This window comes from Crassostrea angulata, chromosome 2, assembly GCF_025612915.1.
Source record: "Crassostrea angulata isolate pt1a10 chromosome 2, ASM2561291v2, whole genome shotgun sequence".
NCBI lineage: Eukaryota > Metazoa > Mollusca > Bivalvia > Ostreida > Ostreidae > Magallana > Magallana angulata.
In genome coordinates this window covers 41,481,205-41,499,632 of record NC_069112.1, presented here as the reverse complement: position 1 = coordinate 41,499,632, position 18,428 = coordinate 41,481,205, and the positions used below count along the sequence as shown (strand labels likewise).

Sequence of the window (18,428 nt, the reverse complement as noted above, 5' to 3'; positions counted from 1 at the left end):
TCATTCTGTCCGCTGCTCCAACTATTTAGCCCGTTGCATTATGATTTCAAGTTCAAAAATAGGTTACGGATAATAATTATGAAAAAAAAATCAGGCAAATTATATACCCCAAAAAAGTTGAAAGCTCATTACTGTGAAAAATATTATTTCCCCAGTGCAAGCGCGAAATATCAGCTAGTTATATTGTTGTATACAAACAACTATTTTTCAGGATTTTGTAAACTGTTGAATCATTTATTATCATAAAAAGTATGAATAGTCGTTCACAACTGTGCTGGAATTTTATAGGATATATTGCTTTACTGTGTTATGTTATGCTACCTGTATGACGAATGCAATTTAAATAATATGTCATGAAATTACTATGCTATCTAAGCAGATTCTATTGTTGCATAACATATATTACGATATCTAAATGTCAAGCCATTTAGTTGTGCATGTTGTAAAATATGTACATGAATTAAATATATAAACAAACAAACGCGAAAAAGAACCAAACTGTTCTTATTAATAAATACTGTTTTTCGTATTTACAAAACAATAGTGATTTCAAAAAGCAGCATTGTCAGCATTATTTAACTCTGTCTAAGATAAAAATTATACTGGAAATAGAGCGAGAGTAGATAGATTAGGATATGTTGTAGGATATATAATATAAAAGAGGATATGGTTGTTTTGTCAATTTTCGATATATCAGCATTGTATAAGTTGTCAATTTTTTTTTCGATTCCTATTATGATTGCAGGTACCACCTGTTTCAGTAATCTGCCCTATGACATGTATTATTTTGAGCAATACCTTTATTGCAGAAATATCCTATCCAGCCTGGTATGCAACCATAGTCACACAATCCATTGACGTTATTGCATCCATTGCATGTGTCGATGCATTTCTCAGAGCAGTCTTGTCCAAAAAATCCAGGTTCGCAACCTGGGGAAAACGAATGAAAACCTATATAATTGTCAAAATAACAACATACATATTACATGTGTTCTGTTACGAAGCACAGTTAAGGCTTGCATTTGGAGGCGGGCCTTATTTTGATAAACTTTGAATTCATGAATATTCATTAGATATGTAGTAATTTAACCTAAATAACATCTATTAATGGAGGTTTATTACTTTTTGGATTTAATTTCTTATTGAAGAGAGTTAAAAAATTCCAAACCCCTCATTGTGCAATAATGATCATTATTTGCTTTTGTTCAATGAGAACATTAATTGTCGTTTGGTATCGATCCGCCTGTATGGAGCCCTGACGCGTCGACTATTTTTAGCTGCTAGCAAAATGGCAGGCATAGATGTAAACATGTTACTTATCAACGCACTAGCATATCATTTTGTTACACAAAGGATACTATATCAATACTCTATTTGCATATAATTTATTATTTCAAAGAATAGTTTAAGAGTATTTAAATCCTACTTGTTGAAAACCTCTTGGACAAAAACAAATGTTGATGGCGATTTATCAGCTTTTCCCCATCAGACATTAGATTTTACCTGAATGCACAACCTTCCAGTACCACATTGATTATTTATCAGCGACACCATACATGTATCAATGTAGATGATTAGTAGTGCCACTGTTTTAGACTGTGTTGGTATATTTACATTGACTGGTATATGATCAATATTTTGATTTTGCATGTGTACCAATTAATTAAAAGAAATCATTTTTACTCTGACAAATTGCTCCAAAGTATCACTTCTGACTGCTGATCCATGTGACTTCAAATAAAAATGTCATTGCTAAGCTTGTTTACATTGAAATTAAGGAGCCTCAATATTTATTCAGAATTAATGTCAACATAATTAGTTATATTACCAGTATATGTAAAATTGTGGTACAAGATAAAAAAGATGATACAATATAGGTTAATTGCTGTGAGAATTATTATCTCCAATATTGTGCTGTTTTGCTGACCTGTCTTAACTATCAACATGATCAGGTTTTTTCAACATGTTTAACTTATGAGAACGATTTTTAAATGAAATTATTTGTCATGAGCGTTGACTGTCCTTGCAGATAATTAAAACATTTTTCAAAGCAATACAATTATCCTTGTTAAGTAGCATTACATTGTTGATAGCTAAACTAGATTGTCATCACCTTTATTCAACTCACGTCATGCAGATACCGCACACACCTTGCTTTCAATGACAGGGGACAGTCAAAACATTTCGTTGAATCTTATCTGGAGTTAACACGGCTATGCCAATTCACAGCTTTTATGTAGCATTGCACTTTAAAATTTTGACTTTTTTTGTTTAAATTGGCCGGAATAAATAACATAGAAAGAAAAAGAGTGATAGCTTTGAGGTTTCAAAATATGAGGTGCTATTTTTGGTCTTTCACACCTTTATAAGCTGATCGCCAGCCTCAAAGACTGCATACTGATCAACTATTACTTGTATCGCTGCATAAAATTTGAGTTTTAAGTCTAAATAACTGGTAATTTGATGGTTTCATTTACACCGTAGCTTATACATGTACTTCATTTGTAGACTCCTATACTATTTGTGTTGTGTACAAGTAGCGAAAGGTGCGGGGTACCCATGGCATGGTGTTTGACTTCAATGTGCTGTATGCTCCAGTGACTTATTACAATCTACTGTTTCAGCCCCTAAGTTGAATTTATCCAAATGTGTGTAACATGTTTTTGTAAGATTGAAAAATACAGTGCCTTACATATATATTCTGTGGGTGGAGACTACCATGCATGTATTTGAGTGTTTTCATTTTGCCTGAAATGTAATTAAACTTGCTGTGAGAGTATACACTATATCACATACATTGATTACTTAGCATTATCCCTTGATGATAAAGATTTTTTTTTATTGGAGGGGGGTGGGGGTTCTTTCTGATATTGTAAACATTTATAGCTAGGTCATCTTGGATTATTAAGTTAACTCTTGATTTTCTTCAGTGTATTGGGAACTTTATAGATAAACAAACCTAATCTTAGTATTTATATGTTGAATATGAGCTAAGGATTTTGCAACTCTTGTTTTTTTTCAAACTATAAACAATGATATTTAAAACTTAAAGAGTCAAAATTAATCTTAATATGCAAATATTATTCATTGAAACCATAATTTATTTTTAACAGTTGCCTAACTATTAGTTATTTCTTCAATAATTCCTTGAAAAATGAAAAATAAATGTTTGAAAATCTGTGTGTTTGTTGTTGTGATCAACACTCAAAATCTAGGAATTTACATTGTTCATGTATTGTTGTTTGAGTGTTTGTTCCTTAGGAAGGGGATGGGGGTAAGAATTTTGTGCTTGTTCTTTCTTAAAAATAAGCAGCAATGTCATGGAATACTCCAAAAAAATATCCAGCAATTTTGTGGAAGAATGTGTTTTTAAAAACAGTTTATTCACCAGTTATTGATTTAATTGGCAAAGCAGGTAAAACATAAATAAAACAAATGCATGGCTTGTTGATTGTCGCTGAATACATGCACTAGAGGGAAGGGGGGGGGGGGTCAGCTAGGGGAGTCCGAATCCCCCCCCCCCCCTGCACAATTCAAATTTCTAAATTTCTCTAATATTCATTTCAAAATTACCAAAATTATACGTTGGACCCCATCCTCTGGCAAACTCAAATAACTGTCACCCCCCCCCCCCCCCCGGAAACAGTGGATCTGTGTATGGAATATAAAGAGGAAATGCATGTCGTAGTTATCTCCATGTTTTTTTTTCTGTTGATGGATTACTGACCCTTGCTTTCACTTGAAATATATAAATGTATGATATTTATTTATACTTAAGTTACAATTTTGCCTCCGCAATACAACCAAGGGATAATATCGGAAAATGCTCGTAATGTAATTCAAATTTCCCGCAACAATATATCTACAGAGTTCTTTCCCTTAACCGAAATCTAGATCGGCATTGCGTTTGAAAAGGGGATTAAGTTAAGAAAAATACATGTTTATCGTCTTCAACGCACTTTCGCAACGGCATAACCGGTGTTATATAGTGCCTTTTCCCCCTAGCCATCTTTCCCCCCGGAAAAATGGCTATATAGCAGTTTATCCCCCCGGAAAAATGGCTATATAGCAGTTTTTCCCCCACGGAAAGCTGACTATATAGTGGGTTTTCCCCCTTTTTATAGCCAGATTACCCCCACGGAAAACCTACTATATAGGAGATGTCCCCCCTTCTTTAAAATTCCGGTCATGTTTATGGCGGACCATTCGTGGCAATAATTTGCAATAACTGATATGATTTTAATTTCTCATACAAAAGGATAATTATGGCATTTAATAATGTATAGAATAAAATACATGGTTTGTTCAACCCTGATATGAACAAAGGCACGCGCCTTCAGAACATTCCCGTGTCGTCACCATTTATTTCACCTTTTGTTACACCTTTTTGCAACACCTTTTACATGGATTTCAGAATACCTCGAATCTTTTTCATCTAACCGATGCTTATCTACAGTTTTGACTTCGACGCTATGACATTGACATTTTTCACAGAACACGTCAGAATACATTTGAGTGAAAATATGCCGGTTTGGAACTCTATTTTCCCCATGTACTATCATCTATGTATAAGTTCCTCCCAGGAAACTGACTAATCTTGACTTAATTTTGTAGAGGAAGGGAATAAGAATAATTTAATACCGTTAGAATTGACGATCTTAGATATACAATGTAATCGTATATTTCTACTTCTAAATATCAAACGAGAGAAAGGGTGCAATGATATGATGAGAAACTGAAATGTTTTACTTCGATTAATGGGTTTCTAAATCATGGGTAAGGGGTATTATAATTGATTATGTGTAAAGTTAGTGTTTACAATTTTGTTTTTAAGTCACGCATATTCATATTCATGTCTTTCATGTCTTTAAGCACATTTTTTACGAAGCGTGAGGTTTTATGATGTAAAGATTTTTGTAATGTAACTTTACAACCAGAACAAAGTCGGTATCTTTGCTGGTCACTCTGGAAAATGTGAAATGGAACAATCTTTCGGTTGCTACTTTCATGAATAAAAATTCATTGATTTTTTAGTTAGTTATTTATTATATCAATAGTCATCTTATGAATTGATTAAATGTTTTGAAAAATAATGATTTTACCTGCGTACCTTTTATAATATTTTTGTTCGTAAATTTAAAAAGAAAAGCAGAATTAAACGTAATTTTTAACCATTTTGATAAGGAATTATATAAGTGAGTGTGTATTTTCAAATGCTGTTTTTACTTTCTAATGACCGTAAAAATATGCTGATGTTGTCATCTCTAGTTAGCTCACCTGAGCTGAAAGCTCAAGTGAGCTATTCTGATCACATTTTGTCTGTCGTCCGTCTGTCCGTCCGTCCGTAAACTTTTCACATTTTCAACATCTTCTCAAGAACTACTGGGCCAATTTTAACTAAACTTGGCACAAATCATCCTTGGGCAATGGGGATTCAAAGTTGTGAAAATTAAGGGTCACACCCGTTTTCAAGGGGGGATAATTAGAAATTAATGAAAAATTTCGAGAAATTTTCAAAAATCTTCTACTCAAGAACCATTAAGCCAGGAAAGTTGAAACTTGTGTGGAAGCATCCTCAGGTATTGTAGATTTAAAGTTTCAAATCCATAACCCCCGGGGGTAGGATGGGGTCACAATGGGGGGTCGAAGTTTTACATAGTAATATATAGAGTAAATCTTTAAAAATCTTCTTCTCAGAAACTAATCAGCCAGGAAAGCTGAAACTTGTGTGGAAGTATCCCCAGGTAGTGTAGATTCCAAGTTGTTAAATTCATGACCACCGGGGGGAGGGTGGGGCACAATGGGGGTCGAAGTTTTACATAGGAATATATAGAGTAAATCTTTAAAAATCTACTTCTCAGAAACCAATCAGCCTGGAAAGCTGACACTTGTGTGGAAGCATCCTCAGGTACTGTAGATTCCAAGTTGTGAAAATCATGATCCCTGGGGGTGGGTGGGCCACAATGGGGGTCGAAGTTTTACATAGGAATATATAGAGTAAATCTTTAAAAATCTTCTTCCCAGAAACTAATCAGCCAGGAAAGCTGAAACTTGTGTGGAAGTATCCCCAGGTAGTGTAGATTCCAAGTTGTTAAATTCATGACCCCCGGGGGGAGGTTGGGGCCACAATGGGGGTCGAAGTTTTACATAGGAATATATAGAGTAAATCTTTAAAAATCTTCTTCTCAGAAACCAATCAGCCTGGAAAGCTGACACTTGTGTGGAAGCATCCTCAGGTACTGTAGATTCCAAGTTGTGAAAATCATGATCCCTGGGGGTGGGTGGGCCACAATGGGGGGTCGAGGTTTAACATAGGAATATATAGAGTAAATCTTTAAAAATCTTCTTCCCAGAAACTAATCAGCCAGGAAAGCTGAAACTTGTGTGGAAGTATCCCCAGGTAGTGTAGATTTCAAGTTGTTAAATTCATGACCCCCGGGGGGAGGGTGGGGCCACAATGGGGGTCGAAGTTTTACATAGAAATATATAGAGTAAATCTTTAAAAATCTTCTTCTCAGAAACCAATCAGCCTGGAAAGCTGACACTTGTGTGGAAGCATCCTCAGGTACTTTAGATTCCAAGTTGTGAAAATCATGATCCCTGGGGGTGGGTGGGCCACAATGGGGGGTCGAGGTTTAACATAGGAATATATAAAGTAAATCTTTAAAAATCTTCTTCCCAGAAACAAATCAGCCAGGAAAGCTGAAACTTGTGTGGAAGTATCCCCAGGTAGTGTAGATTCCAAGTTGTTAAATTCATGACCACCGGGGGGAGGGCGGGGCACAATGGGGGGTCGAAGTTTTACTTAGGAATATATAGACTAAATCTTTAAAAATCTTCTTCTCAGAAACTAATCAGCCAGGAAAGCTGAAACTTGTGTGAAAGTCGTGTAGATTCAAAGTTGTGAAAAGCATGATCCCTGGGGATAGGGTGAGGCCACATTAGGGGGGGGGGTTAAAGTTTTACATAGGAATATATAGAGTAAATCTTTAAAAAATCTTGTTCTCAGAAACTAATCAGGCAGATGATTTTTTATAATTGTTAAGACTTTGACTCAAAGACGATTCTTCGGTCTCACAAGAAGGTTCAGAGTTTTATGTAGCTTTATATCATAAACAATTATTAAGGATCTTTTTGAGAACTGCAATACTCATCATGTGATATGACTATAAAATCATCCTGTTAGAAAAGGGACTAATGATTATAGACATACGAATATCAAGGGGGAAAATGGATTTTATTTATACAGGATCTACATGTATTATTGTACATTGTCCAGATTGTTTGTATTATGACTCCATTAAGCTGTTTTATCATACCTATTGTTCCTCAGGTGAGCGATGTGGCCCATTTCCCTCTTGTTTTTTTGTTTCTTTTAGATATATGGCCCTAAAAAATACACTATTTGTAATGATTGGAATTTAAACCTCGGGCTTGGAAACATTAAGGGCCCCTACCCTGGGGACTAAAACTTTCAGGGTCATATACTAGTGCTATACCACTACCACTGAGAAAATATGGTTAAGTGGTAATCTCTAGAATTTGATATTCGGGCCCCCACTTATAAATCACTATTCAATCATTATAGTGGGGTTTTAAACATCGGGCCCTGAAACAATGAGGGCCCCTACCCTGAGGGCTCAAATTTTCAGAGTCATCAACAAGTTGTTAACCACTGCCACTGTGAATATATGGTGATGTGGTTATCTCTAGTTTATGAGATATGGGACCCTAAAGAATATGGACTGTATTCATTATAATAGGATTTTAAACATCGAAAACAAAATTTCTCTAAAACAGAGGTTTAGCTTGAATAAAATTTGCAGACGGAGTGATAGATTTATTACAAAATTCTCCAAACATTTTCACTCACAACTTCAGAACACAGAATTATGCATAAACATGTAAGTGTAAATCTTGTGAAACCAAGTACTTTTTTCAATTAATTACCTAATTTAATTCAGTTCTACGTATTATTCCATTATACACATGTTCAATTTTCGGCATTGTCTATAAAAATAATAAATCGGCAAGACGAAAATCAACTTGACAGATGAATGCAGATATACAACCTGAAAGTGTAGAAACATTGATTTTAATCCTTACTGGGTTTCCATAAATATTTTTTATAAAATCTGAACCAAAAACGTGAGGGAGAAACCCTACTATGGGGGAAAAGCTACTATATAATAGCTTTTCTCCCCAGGGGGAAAGTTTACTATATAGTCGGTTTTCCGGGGGGAGAAGCTACTATGTGGGGAATACTGCTATACAACACCGGCATGGATACTTTTGATATTTTACATAGCGATCAAGAATGTTTTGAGGAAACTGGAAAATGCTGCTGCTTTGTTATATTCTCCGGATTTGTCTTATTCTTTGATTGAAAATGACGTAATACCCCAGTAAATGATGGATTGTCGAGTGTATTTTTGGATATGGCGTTGTAAGTCGATTCCAATAAATCAGCAGTTATTTTTGGGTGAAGGAGATCACTTTTAAATTATAAATGCATACAAACAAATGTGCCCTTGCGTTATTGAAAAATATGTGTGACATAGTAAAATGTTTATAAATATCGATGTCAAGTGATAGGCACGTGATGACTCTAAATGCACATGTGCGTCGTAACACATGGAATACTAGATTTAAGATAATAGTATCTTGGAAAAAGTTGTATGCGAGTTTTGATTAATACGACCATCACATTTGTAGTTCGTTTTTGATTTCATGGTAATTTAAGCATATGCAACCTTAACGGTGCTGCGTAATTTTATTTTTTTTTAATTTTACATGACCATTTACACGTTGATATACATGATGGATTTATGGTCACATTTAGACTCACCCCCCTCCCTTCCTATTCACAAGATCATTTAGTTTTTCTGGCCTGATTATATTGGATCTTTCATTTTCAACCTTTATTTTCAACCAAGTACCATTCTAGATTACTGTACTAATGACCAGACCATTTCGATGTATTTACGACGAAAATCAAGCTCGGGCCTTTTAATCCCCCTCTAGATAGAATGTTCTATCTTTAAAATGACACATGTCCTACGGACCCGGTATAACGATAAAATTCGTCTCATATACTCGCCTCGTAGCAAAAAAAAAAAAAATTATCGCACTGTATATCGCCTAAATTTTCATATGATTGGTCTCAAATACCTACAATGTTGCTCTTTTATGATCCAATTTTACCACATTGACACAAACTCACTTCCATTTAAACATCACGTTTGAAAATTCGCTGTTTACGGTCGCCATGTGAATGATAAAACCTGAGACGTTCCGAGTGCGATTTCCAACGAAATGGCAGGCAAATTCAAACGTGTGTATTAACAAAATGTCTAAGTACGACTTATGAAATGGATATTTTGTGAAATTGACTATATCTGCATGTTCAAAAAGGTTTGTAAAGTATGCAAATGTGTTTTTCCCTGCATATTGTTTTCAACAGACTTAAAATCGACGCGAAGCAGATACCGTCCACGGCTGCTACATTGAAAGTATATGGGACGAATTCTTACTGTGACCTGAGTGTAGCCTAGTCACGGTAAGATTATTTTTCCTAACCCTCTTCCAAACACAAACACGCATCAATATTTCAAATGACCTCGCACAGTAACCAAACCTGAGTAGTCAGACATCTTACACGTTGTTTTTCATCACATACAAAAATTCAGCTCATGGGACACGGAAACGCCCCAAATTCAAAGAGAAATTCGGGAATTATTGGGGAATTATTTTGCCTCAGCCATGTTTTGAAGTGAACCTTCGCTGAATTACTGTTATGACACCTGCAAAAGTTATGTGTTCTAATTTTGCCGTAGCCAACATTTGTTCTTTCTCTTTCTATCATTTTTTTTTTGATTTTCTAACAAAAATATTCTTCATAAAGGGGTTGTTAGAATGAAGTACAGGTTTAAAAACATTCTTCCATTTAAATTGCGTTAAAACAGTCCTTAATAATTAGGATCTTCCGTCGTCAGCAGAAGACCCTTCTATTATTATTTTGTTTCTTTTTCACTTTTTAGGGTCATTCGACTTCAGCGGAAGACCCTTCTATTATTCTATTGGTTCTTTTTCACTTTTTTCTTGTATTTTCTTTAGAATTTTTGTGCAGAAGATTTCTCGGAGATGGGTGGTCCGATTTTTGTCAAATTTTCAGTATTGATCTATTATCATATCAAGTTTATGTACTCACTTCCGGTTCGGACTTATCCGCCATTTCGTCATTAAAAAAAAAGCTTGTCCACGCATCTCCTCAAACACAAGCAAAAATAGAAAAGTGGAATTTTCAGGAATAATAGATGACATAAAAATCTAGCATCTTGAAAAATATCATTGTCCGGAAATTCCGAATACGGAAGCTAGCCGCTGTCAAAATATATAGGACACACTTTCGATGAGTTCATTGTCTACACATCTATTTTAAAGCTCAAAACTGCAATTTTCAGGAATGATAGAGGGCATGGTAATCTAGCTTCACGGGAAAAACCATTGCCTAGAAATCCCGAGTAGGGAAGCTAAATTTTAAAACTCATATCAAATGTGTTATAATGACCTCAGACTATTTTTAAAACATTATATCTAAGTTGCATTTACAGATCTACGATTGATAAAATCTTTTTGAAATGGATGGGATAAAATTTATTTTTTTTGAAAATTTTAAATTCAATTAAATCGTCTTTAAATGACCTCATACTAATTTTCAAACATGTGCTTACAATTCTGCGTCTGATGACATCTTTTTCGAATTCATTGGATAAATTTTAAATTTAAAAAAAAATTAATTGAATCGTGTTAAAATGACCTCAGATTAATTTTTAAACATGATATCTAAGTTGCGCTTACAATTCTGTGTCTGATGACATCTTTCTCGATTTGATTGGATGAATTTTAATTTTTTAGAAAATTTTAAATTTAAGTAAATCGTGTTTAAATGACATCAGAATAATTTTAAAACATGATATCTAAGTTGCGCTTACAATTTTGCGTCTAATGACATATTGGCAAAATGATTGGATAAATTTTAAATTTTTTGAAAATTTTAAATTTAAGTAAATCGTGTTAAAATGACCTCAGACTAATTTAAAAACATTATATATAGGTTACGCTGACAATTCTGCGTGTGATGACATCTTCTTCGAATTGATTCGATGAATTTTAAATTTTTCAAAAATTTTAAACTAAATTAAATCGCGTTAAAATGACCTCAGACTAATTTTCAAACATGATATCTAAGTTGCACTTACAATTATGTGTCTGATGACATCTTTCTCGAATTGATTGGATGAATTTTAATTTTTTTGAAAATTTTAAGTTTAATTAAATCGTGTTAAAATGACCTCAGATTTCATTGGATTACCGTTTTTTTTTATTTCAGGAAACAAAAGGGGTAAAAAAAAAAAGGATTCCAAAAGGTGCGAACATTTAGAAATATTTTTCTTTGCATCTTTTCAACGAAAAAAATATTTTGCTTAGACATGTAGAATAAACGTTGTGACGAATATCAATGGCTTTCATTTGACACCAATAAAAAAGGGCTGGCCCCTTTAATTAGGGGCCAATAGCCCCAAAAAGTATTTGCTTAATAACTCAAAAAACAGTTAGGCTTTCGATATGGCTGTCGCTTGAAAAGTTGTTTGTTGGGATCTCATAAAGGTCGTTACAATGTTATTAAGGTCTTCCGTTTTCAACGGAAGACCTTGTACTGATTCTGTTGGTAATTCTTTTTATTCTTTTTTTTCTTCTAGACGTTTTTTAAAACTCAAAAATCTTGCTTGTTTGTTGTCCTATAAAGTTCAAATTTTTAGAGCTTATTGGTGGTAAGTATTTCTCAATATCTAAGGAAAATCGTTGAAATCGACACTTCCGGTACCGAGTTACTCCCCTTTTTCCCAAAAATATAGGCATTATTGTGCACGCAAAGGCTCTGAAAGCGCTCACAGCATGTGTTACAAAGTCACAAATCTTAAAAATAGATAGTTTGAACGTTGTCCTCCGAGTTTTGTTTATACAATTTTCCTCCTTTAAAGTTTCAAAAAATTAATTTGAATTTGTGTTTCAAAAAATGCTGATTTTTGGTTGTGTTTTTGTTATGTAGCTCTTTAGTTTAAAATTTTCTTTAAACACATATAGAACAAAATATGTGCAAAATATCAAGGGCTTTCACTTGACACCATTGAAAAAGGGCTCGCCCCTTAAATTAGGGGTCTAGAGCCCTTAAAAGTATTCGCTTTATAACTCAAAAATGGTTAATATTTCGCTATAGCTGTCGATAGAAAAGTTGTTCATTATTGTGTTATCAATGTCGTTACAAAATTATTTTGTACCGGTAATGCGTAATATGAGTGTAAAAAGCTTGTCTTGTTAACATGTACCTGTATTCATTTGGCAAGTAAGCGAATCGTCTTCGTGCGCATAACGTACATAAATTAACAGCTGAAAGTGTACCAGCATATACGGGATGCTTTGATTCATTTGAAAAAGTGTCTAAAAAGTATACGTGTACATGTTTTTCTTACAGCCTTTTTTTTGGAGTCACCTCTGTTTAGGTCCTATAGTGGACAACCGTTAAGAAAAACAAAAACGAGAAAATATAAACGTTCTTTTTCTTATCTAGTGAGATACATTAACTAGATTTAAAAAAAAATAACTTCCATGAAATATATTTGAGTCGTTTTACTGCAAGCATTTCAAATCGACCTAAATTCTTAGTTGTGTGCGTCATTACATAACCCATCTCGCCCGCGGCTGAAAAATCGATCGCCAAGGTCGCGGCTGGACTACCTAGGGGTCAGCGGTTATCTAATACACAAGAATCGCGTCTGTCATATGTGATTTTATTTAGCTGCAAACACAAGAATCGTACACAATGACATTAAAGCTTACTCTTCTAAATTTAAATTAAACGATAGAGTGTCAATAAGAAATCGTTCTGCTTAATCATAAAAGCAATGCCATTCTCGAACTGAAGCAGTATCAGACAGATAGATCAACTGTGGGATTAAAGGGGGGAAAACTTATATTAATTAGAGTCTAGTCATCATACTGCAAACATTGTAAATCTTCCTGGGTTCTGAGCTCTCTATGTGTGTTTACCTTTACGTAAGTTATCCGATCCCTCATCCGCGGCCGAAGAAATCGGTCGCAGCTGCACTACATAGAGGTCAGCGGTTATCTAATAACAAGATATATATATATACAAGAGCTGTTTCAATTTTATGTTCTTACCTTGTATGTCGTTTCTGTGTTATATTTTAGTGTATATTGATACCTTTAATGAAATATAGCTCACATCTCAACAGATCATAAAATGTGGTGTAATTATATCAAGTTTTATAAAAAGGGGGGTTGTCATGGACGCCTAGGTAATACATTCGAAGTGTTTTTCCGAGCTTGCCGGAAAGGCCCGAGAAGTTGCGATTGGCGGTAGAGGCTGACACGATAAAAGAATTGTCAAGAATTGAGGGATTTAGTGATTATTTTTAGAATGTTCAAATGAGTTTTTAAACCAGATTTGTTTAGATTTTATCGGTTTCATGATCACAGTGCAAGGGCTTTATTTTTTTTCAAAATGTGGCGAAGACCTATTTTTGGCGACTACTTGTGTACATTTTTCTCCTCTATGTATGTCACTTTCCCACCCGTGTGTTTATTCGGTCAGTCTATGCTAAGTCAATCCACCCCACGTGCGACCGAAAATCTCGTGTGGCGTCAGCGCACATAGCTCAGAATATTGCCCCCGGGCTGCAGATCAGCAATTGATAAATAATTGAGTAATATTTGGAAGGATGCTTTCACTGCAGCGGTCAATTGTTAAACAATAAGTGTCGAAATATTCGATGTCAATCAACCTCACATTAAAGGTGCGATATCGTAATCTGATAATGTGGCTAAAAAATTAATCTGTTGAACACGCTAAACTTCTATAGTTATGAACAGAATAAAATATATATTATCAGAGACATAAATAACTTAAAAAGTTATTTATGTCTCTGGTTTTATAAGTTAACAGTTTTAAGTCAAAGATTAAATAGAATTTGTTCTCAGGATTAGAAGTAATGATATACGACTACATTAAGCAATAAAGTCGGTCGATCGTCATTAAATCATCAGAGTGCAAGTGTCGACAGTTTCTTATTTCTTTGAAATAATTGTAGTAGTTAAATTGACTTGCAGACTATAACAAAGCGACTTTTCTGCCTCCCAAAAATGTAAGCATTTAATTGCGATAGATATTTGTTCTTGGGATTTTTTACTTATTGTTATATGCACATTTATAATAAAAAATCATTGAAGTTGTGTAGTATGAGGTTGTAATGCAGATTAAGTGACCTAAAACTCAGCTGAATATTTTATTTTCAATCTAGCTTGTCAAAATGGGAGATTGTTAACTTGTAGCGTGTTCACTCTGAAAAAGTCTAGAACAGAAAAAATAAAGTCTTTATAGCTTTCGCTACATCTTATTTATGTGTACGCGTACATAAAGCTATTTTAGATTTTTTTTACTGTATAATAAAGTGTTGTTTTTCCTAACCTTAAATTTAAATCTATAGAAAATCAATATCTACATGTAACATCTCAAAAGCTTTGATAGCTTACCGCTTGGAGATCATTTAGTGATGCAAATTGACAAATGCCCATGAAAAGACATTATTGGACCCCAAGGGTTTCTTCTCCTTTCCGACGATGATGAGAAGAACTCAAATGTGCATACAAATCATACATTTACATGTATATTTATATGTGATACGATAGAAATAATTGAAAAATATAGGTCTTGTTTTGTGCCGCACAAAACGGGCGAAAAGGATTTTTATACCCCACAAAAATAAATTCAGGGGGGGGGGGGTAAATAAAAATCACCTTATCCGTCCGTACGTCGTGTCCGGTCTATATCTTTCTGATGGAGAAACACTGGAAGTGTTCTTACTTCATACAAATATTACTCATTATCTGACGAAGCGTCATGACCTAAACCCAAGGTCATTTGGACAAAGTAAAGGTCACTGGCAGGAAAAGTGCAAAATTTGTTTCCGGTCCACTTTGGAATTTCTTACTTCACACAAAGATTGCTTATGACCTGAGGGTGTGTAATGATTTGTCCCTAAGTCATTTAAGGAGAAACATTGGGAGTTTCTATTTCATTTAAAGATTCCTGATGACCGATGATGTGTCATGAACTTGACCCAGGGTCAGTTGCGCATGTTCAAAGTCATATTAAACATGTGTCATATCTTGTATCAATGGAAATGAGTAAAAGCTAGAGTTTGACATAAAGATTACTTGTGACTTGTAAATATACCCTGCCTTGTTTGACTCACTAAAGAAAAAGAACTATCCATTATTCTCTAATAGAGAAATACGTGAGTAATGACTTCTTTCTTAGCGGGGATATCATTTGTGAGCTTGCTTACAGTACCTTTTAGATGGTCCAGTGGGAGCAATGACCCCCTTTCTCTCAACCAAAATTTCCCTTAAGTTAACGCTTAGAAAAATTGATTTTTGGGTCATTTCCCCCACCGCCACATTCACACTTTTATTAGTCCCCTACCGGTTTTCACCGGAGGGGACTATAGCTTTCTTCTGCGTCCGTCAGTCCGTCTGTCCGTCCGTCCGTTTGTCTGTCCGTCCGTCCGTCTGTCTGTCCCACTTCAGTTTTCCACACTTTTTTCTTTATGCGTTTGAGGAATAATATGAAATTTGCTGAACAGCTTCAAAATGTCTAACTACAGATCAAGTTTACAATGTTGTAGCGTCTGATTGACATATTTTCGAGAAAATTAATTTTTTAAATTCCAATTTTTTAATGTTCGGGTTCGATATTCTGCATAACAGTGCATTGTTTTCACAATTTCCACAAACCGGTAGGGGACGTGTATTGCTTATGCAATACTCTGAGAATGCTTGTTATAATTAAATTAATTAAATACATGTACATAAATGATGTACTTTTTAAAGTTATCCTAAACTTGAAGTAAGTTAAACGAAGAACTTGCCTGGTATGAAAATAATACTTTGAAATTGAGTCTCGTTTTCGATTTCTTGAACCTACTATTATCATATTGATAATCCAGTATCATTAAAACCACTTCCCTTCTCCTTACACTCGCCAGGTTCTGATAGACCTGTATCAATAACAGACTCCACTTGACCTCCACATTTGCATACAATCTAAATAAACACCTACTTAGCAAAGATATGCCTTTATCTGTTTAATAAGTGGTGCAATACTCAATCTAGAGGTTACATAGAAAACAGGCATGAATTAATTTTTTTTGTCTCCATTTGAAGAGTTCCAATCAATTTTCTAAAGCTCTAATTGGTAAGAAGAAATAGTCGTGTAAAGATGACCTTTTATCAATACAGGATCTGTCAGGCTCTGACAAGTGTCAGGAGAAGGAGGTGTTTTAATCAGACTGATGGACAATCCTTTCGCGACACGAAGTTGCGACGGAAGACCTACTCGTTGCGCTGCAACGAGCTCGGCTCTAGTTTTGTTAGTGATTTGTGTAGTATGAGTGTAAACAGGTTTTACATGTTAACATGTGCCTGTTTTTATTTGCCAAGTTAACGAAAGTCTTTGTGCGTACAACTTGCACAAAGTTACCTCAGAAAGTATTATAGTGGTTTATACAGGAGGTATTTCATAAGAATTTTTTTTAGAGGACGTGCCGTTTTGGGGGTTTAAGTCGTTGTTAAGTTCTATAGTGCAACATCCTTGAAAACGGTAATCGGAAAACAAAACATATCCTTATCCTTTTCTAGTAAACCACACATTTGTAAAAAAATATATATATGCATTACATTTTAGTTATAAGCTGCATGCATTTAAAATCTACCCAGAGTCAGAGCTGGTTGTGTGTGTACGACTAAGCTATCCCTCGCTCGCTGCCGAGAAAATTAGATATCAGGGTCGCGGCTGGACTACCTAGCGGTCAGCGGTTGTCTAATACACGGGAGTTGCGTTCCTCATTTAGCCGCGAACTCAGAATTGTTTTAGGTTTGATTACACAAAAGTTTATGGATAAAAATATAGGATGTCAATTTAAGAAACCGTTGAGTAAATTAATGAAAACAATGTCATTCTAAATCAAAAGCAATATCAGACATAGATTATTTGTGGATTTTAAGTTAAAAATAAACTTCTATTTGATAGAGTTAAGTTATTATACTTCAAACTTTTTCAAATCTTCCTGGGTTCTGAGCTGTGCGTGTGTGTGTGCGTTGTACCTTTACGTAATCTATCCTTCGCCCGCGGCGAGGAGATCAGCCACGGCTGCAATACACAGGGCGAAAAACAATCTTTAAGCAAGTCCTTAAAGGCGGCTTAAAGGTGGCGTAAAGGTGGCTTAAAGGCTATACAATCTTTAAGCCACCTTTAAGTCACCTTTAAGCTGAGCTTATAGGTCCTTAATGTCCAACTCCTTTAAGTCACCTTTAAGCCATCTTTAAGCCACCTTTAAAAATCTTTAAGTGGCATTTACGCTCCCTTTAAGTTGTCTTAAAACCATCTTTAAGTTACATTTAAGTCAAGTTTGATCAAGCTGAACAATAAAAGATATATATTAAATGCAAAAGCTCTTTTATAGGGATAGGAGGGGGTCATCCGAGTGATAATATAATTTCCAAAGAGGGGGGGGGGGGGTCTTCCAGGCGGTTTTAATTGTCGCTTCATTTAACACAGATCGCTATCATCAACACCGCTCCGATGGACACAGATTGCCGTTATAAAATTCTTTAGAATTTTTTGGGGGGTTTCAAAATTATTGTAGGGGTGGGCGCAGTCTCTATATCTTAATCTGTGCATAAAAACTAATTAAAGTATGTTTGTTTCCTATTATACATGTAACATAATCGGTGAAATCTCTCTCTCTCTCTCTCTCTCTCTCTCTCTCTCTCTCTCTCTCTCTCTCTCTCTCTCTCTCTCTCAGTTCATCCGGTTATTAAACAAAATAAAGATAATGAACCAAAAATGCATGATTTAATTTGATAATCGGTTTAAGGTTTATATTTTTTTTTCAATTTACATTTTTTCTAGGTCTAACTCTAGATCTGCTAGATACATGTTAAAGATGAAAAGACTCTCAACTGCCTTTGTTATATCGGGCAGGATATTACTGCTGCTTTGTTTGTCTAGACATAGTTTTGTTCGTTTGTGTATATCTAATTAGAGTCTATTGTTTGTCCAACTTAAGAAAACCCCTGGAACTAACACAGAATATACAAGATAAACAGAACAGTTGTGTCGTGTGCCCAGGTGCACGTTTGTGTATATCTAATTAAAGTCTATTGTTTGTCCAACTTAAGAAAACCCCTGGAACTAACACAGAATATACAAGATAAACAGAACAGTTGTGTCGTGTGCCCAGGTGCACGTTTGTGTATATCTAATTAAAGTCTATTGTTTGTCCAAT

The 18,428-nt window shown here is 34.8% G+C and overlaps 1 pseudogene; it reads right to left on the bottom strand.

Moving 5' to 3' along the window:
* Positions 1-757: 757 nt before the first annotated feature.
* The window catches only part of LOC128174339 (multiple epidermal growth factor-like domains protein 6), a 228,694-nt pseudogene continuing 211,023 nt past the window's right edge, over positions 758-18,428 (bottom strand).